We start from the raw sequence: 18365 nt of genomic DNA, 5'->3' as shown, positions 1-18365 counted from the left end.
CACTGGCTTACCCTGTCCATCTGTCCAGAGTCCTGAGGACTCCTGGCCATATCCTTTTGACCTCCAAACTGCCTTTTCTTGTGGTGAACACAAATTTTGCATTTCATATAATTTCTGTGTGTTTACAGTATTAAATACCATCAATTGTGTGCTGTCTGTCTGTACGGGGGTACTGGCTGCTGATTTAGCAGCTTCGTCTGCTCGGCTGTTACCAAGTGATACCGGGTCTTGGCTATACGTGTGAGCTTTACACTTGATAACAGCCACTCTGTCGGGTTCCTGTATAGCTGTTAGAAGTCTTTTGATGTGGGCTGCATGCGCTACGGGTGTGCCAGCTGCCGTCATGAAATTTCTGAGGCGCCATAGGGCCCCGAAATCATGGACTACTCCGAAGGCGTACCTAGAATCTGTGTAGATATTGGCTGACTTGCCTTTAGCCAATTCGCATGCTCTGGTTAGGGCAACCAGTTCAGCAACTTGTGCTGAGTGTGGTGGGCCTAGGGGTTCCGCTTCTATGGTACCTTGGTCATCTACGACTGCGTATCCAGTACACAAGTCTCCCGAGTCCGTCTGTCTGTGACAACTGCCGTCAGTGTAGAAAGTAAAATCTACATCTTCCAGTGGGTTGTCACTGATGTCAGGCCTTGCCGTGAAATTTTGGGTCAAATATTCTATACAATCATGTGTGTCATTTTCCTTACTAAATCCTCCTTCACCATCACTCTCATCCTCCACCCTTTGTGCCTGTCCAGGCACACCTGGGAGATATGTTGCAGGATTTAGTGCGCTGCATCTCTTTATGGTGATGTTTACCGGGGCCATTAATGCCAATTCCCATCTTGTAAACCGCGCTGATGAGACGTGTCTGGTTTGGGCAGAATTCAGTAAGGCTGACACTGCATGTGGTGTATGAATTGTGAGGTTGTGTCCTAGCACTACATCTTCGCTTTTACTTACTAGCAATGCTATTGCTGCAACACTTCGCAAGCATGTGGGGAGGGATCGCGCTACCGTGTCTAGCTGAGCGCTATAGTAGGCTACCAGCCTGCTGGCATCACCATGCTTCTGAGTTAAGACACCTGCCGCGCACCCAGCACTCTCTGTTCCGTACAGCTCAAAGGGTTTTCCGTAATCTGGCATGCCTAATGCTGGTGTCTGAGTTAGGCACTGTTTAAGTCTCTCAAATGCCATCTCAGACTCGTCTGTGTGCGAAATCCGATCAGGTTTGTTTGAGGAGACCATCTCCTGTAAAGGCAGGGCCAGTATGGAAAAACCTGGGATCCAGTTACGGCAATACCCACACATTCCTAAAAACGTTCTAACCTGTTGCTGGGTTTGTGGCAGGGTCATGTCACGAATTGCTTGAATTCTATCAGCGGTGAGGTGTCTCAGTCCTTGTGTCAGACAGTGTCCCAAATATTTTACCTTGCTCTGGCATAATTGTAACTTGTCTTTGGAAACCTTGTGTCCGGTGTCTGAAAGATGAAACAGGAGTTGTTTCGTATCTCTCAGGGACGATTCAAGTGAATCTGAACACAGCAGTAGGTCATCTACGTACTGTATTAATATTTATCCACTCTCAGGTTGAAAAGACTGTAAACAATCATGCAAGGCCTGTGAGAAAATACTTGGACTGTCAATGAAACCTTGTGGTAAGCGAGTCCAGGTGTACTGTACTCCTCTGTATGTAAATGCGAATAAGTATTGACTGTCAGGGTGCAGAGGTACCGAGAAGAAGGCGGAGCAGAGGTCAATCACAGTGAAAAATTTGGCAGTGGGAGGGATTTGCATAAGAATGACAGCTGGATTTGGCACTACGGGGAATTGACTCTCAACTATTTTGTTGATCCCTCTTAGATCCTGCACTAATCTGTAACCCCTCCCCCCTCTTTTTAACAGGGAAGATGGGACTATTGGCAGTGCTGGACGTCCTTACCAGAATGCCCTGTTGTTTACAGGGTAAACTCCTAACTCCACCTCTGGCTTCCGAGGGTATTGTGGGATTTTTGGAGCTATCCTACCATCTTTTACTTGTACAACTACTGGGGCTACGTTTGCCATTAATCCAGTGTCTTGTCCATCCTTGGTCCAAAGTGATTCCGGTATCTGGGAAATCATTTCCTCTACCTTGGACGGACACCTATTTACAATAACAGTGTGTGACATTAATCTTGTTGGGGAGTCTAGCATATCCTGCACTTCCTGAGCGTGGTTTTCGGGTATGTCCAAGAACACACCTTCAGGAGTACAATATATGACACATCCCATTTTGCACAATAAATCTCTCCCTAGGAGATTAGTCGGAGTCGATGCAGCCAGCAGAAAAGAATGCTTTGTGTGCAAAGGCCCTATCGTAATCTCTGCAGGTTTGCTTAAAGGGTAGTGCTGTACTACTCCTGTTACTCCCATGGCTGGAATTGTTTTACCAGTGGTTCTCATGCCCACGGTCGAATTTATCACTGACTTGGCCGCCCCCGTATCTACAAGGAAATTTAGAGATTTACCAGCTACATCAATTGTGACCTCGGGTTCACTTCCAAGGCTCGCAATTAATTTCACTGGCTGCAGACTACAGGTGTGGCCCCACCCCTATTGTATGTGGTGACCTCCCTGCATTGCGCTGGCAGCTATTACCTGCGAAGGGGGTAAATGGGAACTATCAGAGACTTGCCAATCTCTTCTTGGGGGATACCTTTTTGTTTCCCCTGCGTGTGGCTCATAACTCCGTCTCTGCGGTCCTTGATCCCAATTTCGTGTGTCATGTCGTTGTCTAGGGGTTTGGTATGAGTTTTGTGCATTTTTCAATCTACAGTCTCGTGCAAAATGTCCCTCTTTATGACAGTAATAACAAGTTACCACATTTGACTTACCCACAGGGGTCTGAGACTTATGCTGAGTTGGCCTTGTGGTAAGGGCCTGTATACTTACGGCCATCAGCTTATCACTCTGCGACTCCCTGTGTCTGGTGATGTTCCGATCATGATCAATAGCGGCCGCTCTCAAAGTAGCCACCGACAAACCTCGCCAACATGGTTGGGTGGTCTGTACCCTCGTCCTCAATACTTCCTTTAAACCATCCATTAACACAGATACTGCTACTTCTCTATAATTCACATTTGTCTAAATGTCTTCTATCCCTGTATACTTAGCCATTTCCTGCAGTGCCCGGTGAAAATAATCAGCAGCTATTTCTCCCTCTTTTTGCTTGATGGAGAAAATTTTGTTCCATTTAGCAACAGCTGGGAAATATACTCCCAGCTGCAAATTAATTCTTTTCACATTATCTTGATTGTACTCCTCAGTAAGGGGTACCTCTTCATCTAGTCTACAGTCAGCTATAAATCTCGCTGAGTCGACATTGGAGGGTAAACATGCCCTCAGCAATGTCCGCCAATATTTGTTATTGGGCTCCACAGTATTTCCTAGCTCTCTAATGTACTTCTGGCTTGCAACTAGATCTTTCCTAGGATCAGGGAATTCAGACACCATTGATCTTAATTCCGTTCGGGAAAAGGGGCAGTGCATGGCGATGTTTCTGACAGGAGTGACTCCTGAAGTGTCAGTTTTCCAATTTGGTACTGCAATTACCCTAACGGGATTAAGTTCAATAACATCATTCTGAGTACATTCTACAACATGTGGTGTAATGGTTTCTGCATAGTGTACAGTGCCGTACTTACCAGTTAATACAACCTCACCTGTCCCTCCACTAGGGGCCTTTGATACTGCTCTTACTGGTTGGGCCGTGCCCACTGTTGTTTCTGCTATGGTGGCTGCTAGAGAGAGTGCCAATATTGTTGTGGGCTCATCCTCTTGGTCACGATCCTGGGGAAAGTTTAAAACAGGGTACAGCTTGCACGAGTTAGTATTAGCATCAACAATCTTAGTTACATTATTCTTAACATCTATACAGTTACTAAGTGCATGTTTATCATACACTAGTGTGCCATTCTCTGTAACCACTTTCTCTCCTGTTATGTATGGTGGTGGTGGTGCGGTGGCTATCAGTTTCCTGATAGGGTTAGATCCAGCCGCTTGAGCCAATCCTCTTTGTATTTCACCCTCCTGTTGCCATAATTGTAAATAATCATAATGTTTGATCCGTCTTTTTGCAGATTTAATGAGACATATCCTTCTCCTTAGATTTTGTAACACCTCGGGGCTAAAACTACCTACCCGTGGGAACTTTTCCCCGTCATGCAGTCATTCTTTCCCATTCATCGCACAAAACCTCTGTGTGTGAACCGTATTTCTCACACATGATATACCTTGCCGACCCGATTGGCCGGTTTACTACATCAACCTGAACCAGGGTTGATCGCCCCCTACCTGAACAACTGGCCCCCATCTTTGCAGGTGTTGCTTTCACTACCTCTGACCTTCAAATCAGGGTCTTCAGCGAACCCTTACAAAAACCAAGATGTCCGGGGTAGGCCGACGGTGAAAGTTCAACCGAGTGCTTTCACACACTTCTCGCCCACGTTGGCCAGTACTGCAATCACTGACTCAGAGCTGCTGTACCCAACCTAGGGCCCCTATGAACCTTTATTTACTGGGGCGTTGTGGGAGTAGGTTACCCGTCCCCAGCAAGTATCGGTTGTTAGAGAATTCCTGAGTGACCAGCGAACCTCCCTTAAAATAAAAAAAATTACACAAATCACGTTAGAATGTACAAATAGCGTTTATGACCCCTCTAGCGTACGCAAATGGTACTGGGTCAAGTTACAAACTAATGCACACAATTACATGCGGTACAATCGTACTGCACATAAGCAACTAATCTTATGTACGGAACGACCAGTGGAATCGAAAATTGTGGCTGCGAATTCCTTCAGCCAGAGCTTAATGGCCTATATGGGTACCGCACCAACCCTCCTGTGGTTGTGCTTCTTGACTCTATCTATAGCGGACTTCCTAGTCTGCTGCACCTAGACCTCCTGGTCTGTCTCTGGACCTCCTGGTCCGTGACCTCCTGGTCTGTGTCTACAGTAGACCTCTTAATCTGCTATACTCTAATGCTCTTATTTCAGTATTTAACAAGGGATGCCTCCCAAGCCACCACGCGCCGTCACTTTCACGGATGTACCCCACGAGAACTCGACTTCTAGGTTCCAACCAAAAAATGAGAAACTTATATATATATACACACTCTTTCACCTCATATACTCTTTACTTTAGTTTCTGTACAGAAATCCCTTTCATTCAGTATCGCAGTCTAGTCCCGAAAGGAGTTACAACTAGAGAAGGATTATTTACGCTAAAATTTAGGACACTGAGATTGACTTGCGCTATTATCGCGTTGCCTCCGTATCGCCTACTAAAACAATACTATCGTGTGATTTGTATTACTTGGGCGTATCCATACGCTCCGTTGCGTAATATACGCTACGTGTGTAAGCCCTTGCGTCGCGTACGCTTGTCCCACCCTTTGTTAGGGACACGTGTACACAGGCCAGACACGTCCACAGTAACACAAGTAAAACGTTTCTATCAATGCAAATGACATTTAACTGTAATCATTTACTGAACACCACACAGTACTTCCTTGTATCTTAGGCAAAGCCGTGTGCGTGTTTTACAAATTACTCCCTTACGTATTAATTTTACTTTTATCTACCAATAGCAACAAATCTTTCTCAGCACGTTATCAATGATAAATGGCAAACAGGAAGGCGAGATATGTGAAATTACACAAATGAAAAATGCAGGTGTGTGCGTGTGTTGCGTACGCAATGTGTATCAAACAGAAATAAAACAGTTTTAAAAGACAATAGCGTACTGTTCTTACCTTCCGGTTCCGGATTCCACCAGCACTCCTACAGCATAGCGATGCAGACGCTTATCTAGTCAGCACTACCGTATCCCTCACCACCAACACGGATACGAAGGGATACGCCTTTCCGCCCTTTGCTGACAGATAAAGTCTGCTTGTGTTCGCTAGAGCGGATATGTGGAGGACGGACGAGCCGCCAATTGATAAAGATAATTATTTATCTTATAACATTCACTATATATTGGTAAGAGACTCAGTACGCAATGGGCGTACGGGGTACCGTAAGGGTACGCACGTAGCGTAGCAGACGCTAGGCCGTGGTCGAGACGCACGAGCGGCACGTTCGCTCACGGCTTACGCTGGGTATCGAGCATGCTATAGGCGGTCCGAGTACCGTAATGCTACGCTACTAGCGTAGCGGACGCTGTGCCCACAAGCGGAACACAAGCGGCGCAGACGCTCACAGGATGACACACAGTAAACCTTGTATGCAACACAATGAAGGGATATACTTATACTGTAATGATAAAACGCTTCTTAACCTTGTTAATATAAAAGCTGCTTGAGCGATTGAGACGCTCCGAATACCCTTAGCAATGTAATGATACACACAATACCTTGTAAGGTTCCAAAACCTTTATCTAGATGATTTTAGTATGTAAAAGGGGAAAACAGTTACAGCTTATACACTACAGCACTAACATAAACACCTAAACAGAATAACAGAAATTATACAATATACAACAGTTTCTCAATCCTAAACAATAACAGAGAGAGAGAGAGAGAGTATGGCAAATACAAACAGAGAATAAGTTGGTTACAGAGAAAAATGTACACACTGGGGAATGATCGCTGCGCAGTCCTGGAACCAGCTCTCTAGTTAGTCAATGATGAAAACCGTTGTGGAGAGTAGACTGAGCTGGCCCTGGCTGGCTGTTCTTATATACACTACATACAGTACACTACAAAGGGCCTTACAATCTCATTGTTCATTGGACACAGGAATCTGTCTTCACATTATAACAAAAGGTCATAGGTTGATTCAAACAGGTGGGCTGTGACTATTTCATACTGCTCAGGTGGGAGGGAATCTCAGGATTCCCGCCGCATGGATAATGAATTGCAAATACAGTAAATGTCCATAAACTTCTTATAACCATAACTATTCGCAGGAGCGATTAATCTCTTTCAAACCAATACCAGAATGTTACTAACAATATACTCTACCGTTGCATACTAAACACCACTGCTCAAAACCTGTCTGACCCTTCGTATCATGTAAAGAGGGATCTCTCTGTCCATGAACCAGTTACACTAAACAAACTTACTGATATTATTAAGGGGACCATAACCTATAAAATGCATTATTTGGATTAACTATGTAACGATCGAGTCGCCCGCCAGACGCACACAAACTCTACCGTAAATGCACATACCACGCGCCTGAGCGCACGACCGTGGAGGTGCCGTCACGCAACTGCGAATATGCGCACGCACGGGAGAGAATGTGCACGTGCAGCGGGCAAGCGCATGGGTTTAGTACAAGGCGATAAGAATAACAATATTTTTCGACTTTGACAATGGGTATATTCAGGGGGAGGCATTTGATATGCCGGCTGTTGGGATCCCAGCACTCAGCATACTGGCTCCAGGATCCCAACAGCCGGCATACCAACAACTATGCTCCCTCTTGGGGGTCCACGACACCCCTGGAGGGAGAATAAATAGCGTGGTGCGCATAGAGCACCACCGTGCCTGCAATGTGGTGAGTGAAGCGAGCCCGCAAGGGGCTCTTTTGCGCTCGCCCCGCTGCTGGCATGCCGGCAGTTGAGATCCCGGCACCGGTATGCTGGGCGCCGGGATTCCGACAGCCGGCATAATGTCTACTACATATTCAGGTGTGTTTATTAAAAGATATAAGTGACAGAGCTTTTGCGATTGTCTCTATGCATCTGCTTCCCATCTTTGATCTATGGGTAGCAGTGAACAGGTGAGTGAGAACATAAAAGGGATATATCAAGCTTTGACAAAAAGGAGAAAAAGAGATTGGATCTGCTGTTGCAGGAGATTCTGATCTGTAACTCCTCTGCTGTACACTACCAGCACAGGGGAGGCCCAAAGTGGGTCCCACAATGAAAGTCAATGTCAGAAACATAAAGATAAAGGGTATATAGGAAATAATGTACCTATATTGCGCAGGAAAGAAGCAGCTGTGAATGTAACCAGGTGTTATCTCAAACTGGACATAAATATGGTAATACAAGAAAAAAAACATTCAGCACTCCACTTAGATGAAAAACAGTATGTAACCTTACTGTATATAGCAAATATGTTTTGGCTTTACACATAAATATAATATATGTTATGCACACCAGTGCCAGCAGGAAAGTACTGGTGTCAGAACTGTTATGCACTCCAGTGTCTGCAGGAATGTACTGGTGTTTGAACTGTTATGCAAAACAGATGGACTCACAGACAAACTGGGGGATATGACATAACGTACACAGAAGGTGATAGGGTAACAAAATACACACAAAGTGAACAGAGAAGCCCAGAGGCTAAGGAACTGGGTATCTCCCTTGTATTAGAACTGCTAAGATGGAAAAAGCAAGATGTTGTGTTTTAATACGTAGAGTACCCGAAATGCTGTTGCTAAGGGCAACAGCAAAACCCTAAAGGGTTACCAACGGGTGTGGCAGTAAACTCCTTGGTCAGAGATGGAATGATAGACACAAGGAGAATCTCCACAATCCAAATTCTCACTTGCAGTGCACAGGTTTTAGCTTACTGCCACTAAACTGACCCCTGACACCTAGCACAGTGAGACAGGATTAGACAGGCAAGTCTTAGAATACAGCCGCAAACTTGCTAAGTTCACAGAGTAGTAACAGAACCCCAGCAAGCTAAACGACTGACTCCAGTCTTACTGCTAGGTCTGGATTGGCAGAGTGTAATACCAAATTCCCAGGCCTATTTGCAGTAAGCAACAAACAAATACAAAGCTACACAGTACTGGCTAACGTTCATGAACTGACTAACCAACAAAGATTCAGCAGCATCTGCTTACCCTGAAAAGAGGCCTTATAAAGCAGGTGCTGTCCACGCCCCACTCAGACCTCACAGACTGTGAGCACAAAAACCAGCACCGGATCCCCTGCCGTGCACAGAGCCTATAACCACTGCACAGCAAAAGACCCGAACCGGAGTATCAGCTGCGCTCAGGTTACTCCACTAGCACTTGTCTCCTGGTTGCCATGACGACGTGGCAGCACAGGGCAGGAGACCCTAACAGTACCCCCCCTCTGACGAGGGGTCAAAGAACCCCTACCACCGGGTTTATCGGGGAACTGCGAGAAGAAAGAGCGTATCAGTCTGGGGGCATGAAGATCACAACTGCGCACCCACGACCGCTCCTCCGGGCCATACCCCTTCCAGTGCACCAAAAATGACAGCCGACCCCGAACCACCTTGGAGTCAAGAATCCTTTCAACAACAAACTCCCTCTGGCCACGTATCAGAAGAGGGGAAGGTCTTCCACTGGTAGAAGGATTACTAATCGCCCGTTTTAAAAGGGAACAATGAAATGTTTTATTGATACCCAAAGAACGGGGCAGATCTAACTGAAATGCCACCGGATTGATAACCCTGGTGATCTTATAAGGGCCGATGAACCGGGGCCCTAACTTATGAGATGGCTGTCTCAACTTCAAATTCTTGGTAGACAACCAGACGAAGTCTCCTAATTTGAAGCTGCAGGGTCTTTTCCGCTTATCAAAAACCCTTTTGGTCACTAATGACACAGACACAAGGGCTTTCTTCACTTTCCGCCAAATACCTCTAAGGACCGAAACCACAGAGGAACCACCAGGCGTGGAGTCCACGGGGTCAAAAGAATTGGCCTTAGGATGATGCCCATACACACAAAGGAAGGGAGAGATCCCTGTAGCAGAGTGAGCCGCGTTGTTATAGGCAAACTCCGCCATGGACAGATGAGCAACCCAGTCAGTCTGACACTTGGAGACATAACACCTGAGGAACTGCTCCAAGGACTGGTTCACCCTTTCAGTCTGCCCATTAGACTGCGGATGGTAGCCTGACGACAAGCTGACAGAAATCTGGAGATCGGAACAAAATGCCCTCCAGAATTTGGCCACAAACTGGGATCCGCGGTCAGAGACCACATCAAGTGGCAACCCGTGGAGACGCACAACATGCAGCATAAATAATTCAGACAGGCGTCTGGCTGATGGCAGCCCAACCAGTGGAACGAAGTGCGCCATCTTCGAAAACCTGTCAACGACAACCCAGATGGCTGTCATCCCCGAGGATTTGGGCAAGTCCACCACAAAATCCATTGAAATGTGGGTCCATGGCTTAGATGGGATAGAGAGTGGATGTAATGGGCCAACAGGAACCCCTCTAGGAGTCTTATTTCGGGCACAGATGTCACATGCCCGAACCCACTGATCCACATCCTTAGCCACCGAGGGCCACCACACCGCCCTAGATAGCAACTCCCGAGTTCTGGCAATACCCGGGTGACCTGCCGACTTCTTGGCATGGAATTCCAGGAACACTCGCTGTCTTAACCTAGGAGGCACAAACAAAAGACCTACCGGAAGGTCTGGAGGAGCCTGCTCCTGTGCTCTAAGGACTAATGATAAGAGGTCCTGGGTAATGCCCACTTTAATACATGATGGGGAAACAATGGGCAACGGCTCCTCGGTGGTCTCCTGGATTGGAGCAAAACTCCGCGAGAGCGCATCAGCCTTGATGTTTTTTGACCCAGGGCGATATGTTATCAAAAAATTAAAGCGAGCAAAAAACAAAGCCCATCGTGCCTGCCTGGCATTGAGACGCTTCGCTGACTCTAAATATGCCAGATTCTTATGGTCAGTGAGAATTGAGACCACAAACTTAGCCCCCTCAAGCCAGTGTCTCCACTCCTCGAGTGCATCCTTAATAGCCAACAATTCCCGGTTACCCACGTCATAATTCATCTCGGCAGGCGAAAATTTACGGGAAAAGTAAGCACAGGGATGAAGGCGATTATCAGACACTCCCATCTGAGAAAGCACTGCCCCAATACCCATCTCAGAGGCATCCACCTCCACCACAAAAGGACGCTCTGGATCTGGGTGTCGCAGCACCTTGGCCGAAACAAATGCCCTTTTGAGACGGGCAAAAGCCGCTTTAGCCTCACAAGACCAGTGAGCAACATCCGCCCCTTTCTTAGTGAGTGCCACCAAGGGCGCCACTATAGACGAAAATCCAGCGATAAATCGTCTATAAAAATTCGCAAAGCCCAGGAAACGCTGAAGCGCCTTCAAACTAGTGGGCTGCACCCAATCCAGGACTGCCTGTACCTTGGAACCCTCCATTTGGAAACCTTCTGGGGAGATAATATATCCTAGAAATGCGATTTGCTGAACTTCAAATTCGCACTTCTCCAGCTTTGCCCCAAGCCGGTGGTCTCTGAGTTTCTGGAGGACTAAGCGTACATGCTTCCGATGTTCCTCCAGGGAATGGGAGAAGATTAGGATGTCATCTAAGTATACAACTAAGAATCTATCCAAATATTCCCTGAGCACATCATTCATGAAATCCTGGAAGACTGCCGGGGCATTACAGAGCCCAAAAGGCATCACCAAATATTCATAATGCCCTGAGTGGGTATTAAAGGCAGTCTTCCATTCATCCCCCTCTCTTATTCGGATTAGATTGTACGCACCGCGTAGGTCAATCTTAGAAAAAATGGTGGCAGTACGAAGCTGGTCAAACAAGACCGAAATGAGAGGCAGTGGGTATGAGTTTTTAATCGTGATACGGTTCAATTCCCTGAAGTCGATGCAGGGTCGCAACGAACCGTCCTTTTTACCCACGAAGAAGAACCCCGACCCAACTGGAGACTGTGAAGGTCTGATAAATCCCTTAGCCAAGTTCTCCTGAATGTACTCTGCCATAGCCTGAGTCTCAGGACGTGACAGGGAGTACAACCTGCTCTTGGGAAGCTTAGCATTTGGCAACAAATCAATGGCACAGTCATAGGGGCGATGGGGAGGTAGTACCTCTGCAACTTTTTTGGAGAACACGTCCGCAAAATCTGCATAACACCCTGGCAATCCTGGCAAACTTAGCTGCGAGAGCCTGACTGGAAGGCTCAAGCAACTCCTGAAACAATCAGTACCCCAACTAAGAATCTCCCCAGAGACCCAGTCAAATTGAGGATTGTGGGCCCTTAACCAGGGTAACCCCAACACCAATGGGGCAAAAGTACAGACAGTCACATAAAAGGACAATTTTTTCAGAGTGTGTGGCTCCAATAAACAAAGAAATCTGGCTAGTGCAAGAGGTAATTTTACCTTGGGATAATGGTTCCCCGTTTAACCCACAAATCTCAATTTCCGATGCCAAGGGTACTAAGGGAACAGAGTGTTTCAGGGCGAATTGGCGGTCCATAAAAACCCCGTCGGCCCGACTGTCCACAAAGGCCTCAGTCTTGACAGTTTGACCGAGGATCTTCAAGGTCACCGGAATGATAAAAGTCTTCTTGGGAAATTCTGACTTCTGGCCTGACAGGATATTTCCCATCACCCTCAGGCCCTGAAGTTTTCCGGCTTTTCTGGGCATGATACTACCACATGACCTTTATTCCCACAGTACAAACACAACCCCTGCTGTCTCCTCCGCGTCTTCTCACGCGAGGAGAGGCGGGTAGCCCCAATCTGCATAGGCTCCTCAGAAAATTCCTCAGAGTCTGAGGTTCCCTTGGGAAGGAAGGAAATCTCAGTCTCCCTTTCAAGCCTACGCTCTCTCAGCCGTCTATCCACCCGGATGGATAACTGCATGAGCTGATCCAAGCTATCAGGCAAGGGATATTGTACCAGTTGGTCCTTTATCTGGTTAGAAAGACCTCTTCGGTACTGGTGTCTCAGGGCTGGGTCATTCCACTGGGTATCATGGGCCAACCTCCGAAACTCCGTACAGTAAACCTCAACTGGCCTGCGCCCTTGCTTAAGGATCGAAATCTGAGCCTCGGCTGAGGCCGTCTTGTCAGGGTCATCATACAACATGCCCAGTGCCGTAAAAAAAGCATCAACACTTTTAAGCGACGGACAGTCAGGCTGCAACCCATATGCCCAGACCTGTGGGTCTCCTTGTAGCAAGGAAATCACTATGCCCACCCGCTGAATCTCCGACCCAGAAGACTGAGGCCTAAGCCGGAAGTATAGCTTGCAGCTCTCCTTGAAACAAAAGAACTGCGAGCGATCTCCAGAAAAACGATCCGGGAGATTTACTTTCGGCTCCTTAACCCCTGCAGGTGCTGCTGCTGCGGGAGCTCCGCCAGCAGCCTGGGAGGTGTGCATTTTAATGGACAAATCATTAAATTGTCGAGTCAGGACCTGCACCTGATCGACCACCTGTTGCAACGTATTTTGAGGGGTATGCTCCATATTCCCACAAAATTTCAACAGGAGTATTGGGCTGCTGAATATGTTATGCACACCAGTGCCAGCAGGAAAGTACTGGTGTCAGAACTGTTATGCACTCCAGTGTCTGCAGGAATGTACTGGTGTTTGAACTGTTATGCAAAACAGATGGACTCACAGACAAACTGGGGGATATGACATAACGTACACAGAAGGTGATAGGGTAACAAAATACACACAAAGTGAACAGAGAAGCCCAGAGGCTAAGGAACTGGGTATCTCCCTTGTATTAGAACTGCTAAGATGGAAAAAGCAAGATGTTGTGTTTTAATACGTAGAGTACCCGAAATGCTGTTGCTAAGGGCAACAGCAAAACCCTAAAGGGTTACCAACGGGTGTGGCAGTAAACTCCTTGGTCAGAGATGGAATGATAGACACAAGGAGAATCTCCACAATCCAAATTCTCACTTGCAGTGCACAGGTTTTAGCTTACTGCCACTAAACTGACCCCTGACACCTAGCACAGTGAGACAGGATTAGACAGGCAAGTCTTAGAATACAGCCGCAAACTTGCTAAGTTCACAGAGTAGTAACAGAACCCCAGCAAGCTAAACGACTGACTCCAGTCTTACTGCTAGGTCTGGATTGGCAGAGTGTAATACCAAATTCCCAGGCCTATTTGCAGTAAGCAACAAACAAATACAAAGCTACACAGTACTGGCTAACGTTCATGAACTGACTAACCAACAAAGATTCAGCAGCATCTGCTTACCCTGAAAAGAGGCCTTATAAAGCAGGTGCTGTCCACGCCCCACTCAGACCTCACAGACTGTGAGCACAAAAACCAGCACCGGATCCCCTGCCGTGCACAGAGCCTATAACCACTGCACAGCAAAAGACCCGAACCGGAGTATCAGCTGCGCTCAGGTTACTCCACTAGCACTTGTCTCCTGGTTGCCATGACGACGTGGCAGCACAGGGCAGGAGACCCTAACAATATAATAGTAGTATACTTCCCTGTTGGTTCACATCCAAATTCTTTTGTGGATCAGATTTTGATCCGTAGTTATTTCTAAGAGTATGTGCATGAAAAGAAACAGAGAAAATACATGTGGTTTAGTGCGTTCAAAGAAATATTAAACACAAAAAAACATAAAGGAGAAGCCCCTGGAAATGAGATAGTGATTTCTATCTTTTTAGATTGTCACCATGTGATAACATGCAGGGGAATGATGCTCACTTTAAACTCTTACATGAGACTAGAGGGAAGTATCTGTCACGCCTGAGGTCTGACTCTGACCAGTGGAGATCTCAGGCGTAGGGGCTGACTGGAATATGAATCTGGGTACTTTAATAATGTTCTTATACATAAACCAGAATGTGGTATACTTGAGTGTAGGCCCGAAGGCGTGACCAGACAGGAAGAGAATTTAAAGTAAAATAATTTTTTTTATTCAGCACACAAGATGACACAGATAGCGGCAGATGGTAACAGAGTCAATAATCGGTATCACAGATAATGCAGTAACATAGGCTTAGGTAATGCGGTAGCAGATGTAACATTGATGGCAAGATGTAATATCGGATGCAGTGTAAACCACTGATGAAGTCCCAATATAAATGAATACACAATAGCAGACACAGTTGCATTGTAAACCACTGATGAAGTCCCAATACCAATAAGCATAAGGTTACTGACCACTAGAGATGGAAAGGATTCCGATGGTACTGGATATTGCTGGCAGAGCACCCATGTAGCTAGAGATAGATGGCAGAACAGCGATGGAGCTAGAGATCGATGGCGGAACACCGATGGAGCTAGAGATCGATGGCGGAACACCGATGGAGCCTGACAGAGCTGTAAGCAGGATGGAACTCAGGTCTCAGGGCAGAATGGAATCTCCTGGAGCAAGGTAACCTGGAAGCAGCTGAGAGTAACAACCATACAGGGTATGACAATCATAGCACTGGCGATTAGGCAGTCCAATATTATGAGGGGATTGGCTGGGACAATCAGCTAGACAGCAGGATGCTTAGGATAGACTCAGAGGAAACAGGTGGTGCAGGGAAGCTCAGACAGTCACATGACTGACTGTGCTGCAGTCAGGTGATCAGAACTTGTCACAGCAGTACTCCAGGCTTAGGCTCTGATGAGGATTGAGGCCTAGTAGGCCCAAACATGCCAGCTGGGTGCGATGAACAGAGAGCCCAGTTACTGAACACTGGATTTTGGCAATTACACAGAGAAATTCCTATTCAGGTGCTAATCAGAAAGTAATCAAGACTGCAGTTAATATGTGAAGCAGATGTATGTTTGCAGAATACGCTGAGGTAATTCACAAACCATAAGAAATTCAGTCAGGACTGTGACAGAATCATATCAACTTTGTGTGTCAATTGCTCACATGAATGCTTACTACAACTCTATATGCAATCCGCTCATCAAGGTTTCTTTAGTGCTGGTTCACCCAGAAACATTACTCTGAACTCCAAACAGTATTTAAAGGGTTAATAATTTATTATTTAAACCGGAGCAAAAAATATTCCATAAAATCGATTCCATACATCAAAACAAAATGCTGAGTCCACTTTTTCAGATGGAGAGATGGTAACGAAAGTCCCACTTCTTTTAGCCACTGGCAATACAATAAAGTCCTGGGAAATATCTTACCGAGTGGTCCAAATGGTGGTTTACAACTTCAATATGGCGTAGCTAGCAGCACGATACCAACATGTTGCAACTTGTACATCTTTTTCAAGATGGTGCTTCCCATGTCTCACACATATATATTCCTGTGAAGATCCTGCCTCTATTCCTATTGGACGATTTGAGTTTGAGGCTGAAATCACATAAAATATGTTCTCAAAGTATTGTACCATGCAATCACTCATAAGGTGCAACAATCCACATTTTTCATTTTATTAAAATGTATATACAAATAGAGATTTGATGGTTTAATTTATAAAACTTAGATAATTCCAAATAATTTTGGCTGCCCAAATGGTTGCTATGGCAACCCAGTGCTTTAGCCAATCCCTGGATGTACATTATAGATGTTTAGAGGCATTGTTTGGACTTTAGTGGAAGTAACAGAATTGTTACTCAGACAACCAGACGTGGGAACGAACTGGGGCTGCATTTTGGCCTCTAGTGTCCGGAGACTGGATACTGTAGCTGCAGCTAATCGGTTTCTAGTGTTATCAGATACCCAGAGCCTGGGGGGGGATTTCTCAGACAGACCTGTACTTATGGGTGGCATGTTCCAATATTTAGTTGTGGGAAACAGTGGATGATATAATTAGTTCCACAAAGTGCAATATCTGATATATTCGTTCCACACATTAACTTCCTTGTGTTCCACATTGGAATAGCATGAAACAATAAGCATATTTATAAGCATAGAAAAAACATTGCTATATATAAAAATAATACAAATATATATGAGATGTAGATATAATGAACACTTGAGGATTTTAGTGAAGGATGAGAGCAACATGAATAAATTATTTAATGAAAGGGGAGTATAAATGTACTAAAAACCACTTTAACTTAAAGGGGGGAAATCAAATGTTATTGCACTCCCGAACTCCCATCTAAAGTGATGTGAAATCGAGAGGCAATATTCAAATGCCCCCAGTTTTCACGCTGATCACGCAATTACACTCGGGTTTAGGCGTGCAAAGCACCTAAACCTAACTAAAGCAATGGGTGCGAGCGTCAAAAGACCAGTTTAGGTGCCCAAACGGGTCTTTTTAGGCACATTTCAGCTCGCTACCCCCGCCCATCTGCAGCAACATTAGAATAGCAGCCGGCAGACGTGATCGTGGGCGCGCGTAGGGGGGTTAACATTTCAAGGTACTAGTGTCTTGACATCATGTATATATTTCAATTCACTTTGTCTAAATACAGTTTTGTGCCTATCTTTCTCCAGGTCCCTGTGACTTTTTTGATCACTATTACTTGTTTTATTGAATCCAAGGAACATGAATGTAATTGTTTGATTGGATAGATGATGTTTCTGGAAGCCTTTTTTGATGTTTCTAGTATGCTCTGCCCATCTTTCACATAATGTAAAGAAGGCTTTCCTATGTTTTATTTATTGCAGGCACACTCGATCAAATAGATGCAGTTATTACTTTTGCAGGCAACGAATTCCTTAATTGTGAAAGTCATTCCATTTGAGCTAGAAGTAAATTTCTCTTTTTGGGGAGGTGTTCTTATGTGCACAGATTTATCTTCTGTTCATTGACTTTGCATTTTGCTAATTGTTAAAAAAAAAACCTGTTAACACTTCTATCTTTGATAGCATTCTTACTTTGCAGCATTTTTTCCACACCTTCCTAAAACTTTTCAACAGTACTGTATATATATATATATATATATATATATTAGTGATGAGCGGGTTCGGTTTCTCGGAAACCGAACCCCCCCGAACTTCACCCTTTTTACTCGGGTCCGAGGCATACTCGGATTCTCCCGTATGGCTCGATTAACCCGAGCGCGCCCGAACGTCATCATCCCGCTGTCGGATTCTCGCGAGATTCGGATTCTATATAAGCAGCCGCGCGTCGCCGCCATTTTCACTCGTGCATTGGAAATGTTAGGTAGAGGACGTGGCTGGCGTCCTCTCCGTTATTGTTGAACTTGATTGTGCACTATTGCTTAATTGTGGGGAGGACTGGGGAGCAGCTGTATAATATAGGAGGAGTACAGTGCAGAGTTTTGCTGATCAGTGACCACCAGTTATCCGTTCTCTGCCTGAAAAAAACGCTCCATATATGTGCTCAGTGTGCTGCATATATCTGTACTCACACTGCTTAATTGTGGGGACTGGGGAGCAGCTGTATTATATAGCAGGAGTACAGTGCAGAGTTTTGCTGACAGTGACCACCAGTATATGTTGTCTGCCTGAAAAACACTCCATATCTGTGCTCAGTGTGCTGCTTTATTGTGGGGACTGGGGACCACCAGTATAATATTATATAGGAGGAGTACAGTGCAGAGTTTTGCTGACCAGTGACCACCAGTATATAATATATAGCATTACGGTACAGTAGGCCACTGCTGTACCTACCTCTGTGTCATCATTAAGTATACTATCCATCTAGATTCTATACCTGTGGTGCATTTCAGTTGTGCAGTTTGCTGACACAGTGACCAT

At 45.6% G+C, this 18365-nt stretch overlaps 1 long non-coding RNA gene across 1 annotated transcript in view; it reads right to left on the bottom strand.

Annotated features, from left to right (window-relative positions):
* Positions 1 to 18365, bottom strand: part of LOC134932629 (uncharacterized) — a 135453-nt gene that overhangs the window by 34030 nt on the left and 83058 nt on the right. Inside the window, exon 2 of the long non-coding RNA XR_010179429.1 lies at positions 15875 to 16043. This is a non-coding gene — a long non-coding RNA (uncharacterized LOC134932629). The remainder of the gene's footprint in view (positions 1 to 15874; positions 16044 to 18365) is intronic.

Source organism: Pseudophryne corroboree, chromosome 6 (genome assembly GCF_028390025.1).
Source record: "Pseudophryne corroboree isolate aPseCor3 chromosome 6, aPseCor3.hap2, whole genome shotgun sequence".
Lineage (NCBI taxonomy): Eukaryota > Metazoa > Chordata > Amphibia > Anura > Myobatrachidae > Pseudophryne > Pseudophryne corroboree.
The sequence above is the reverse complement of the archived record's forward strand: the minus strand, read 5'-3'. Positions and strand labels throughout refer to the sequence as shown.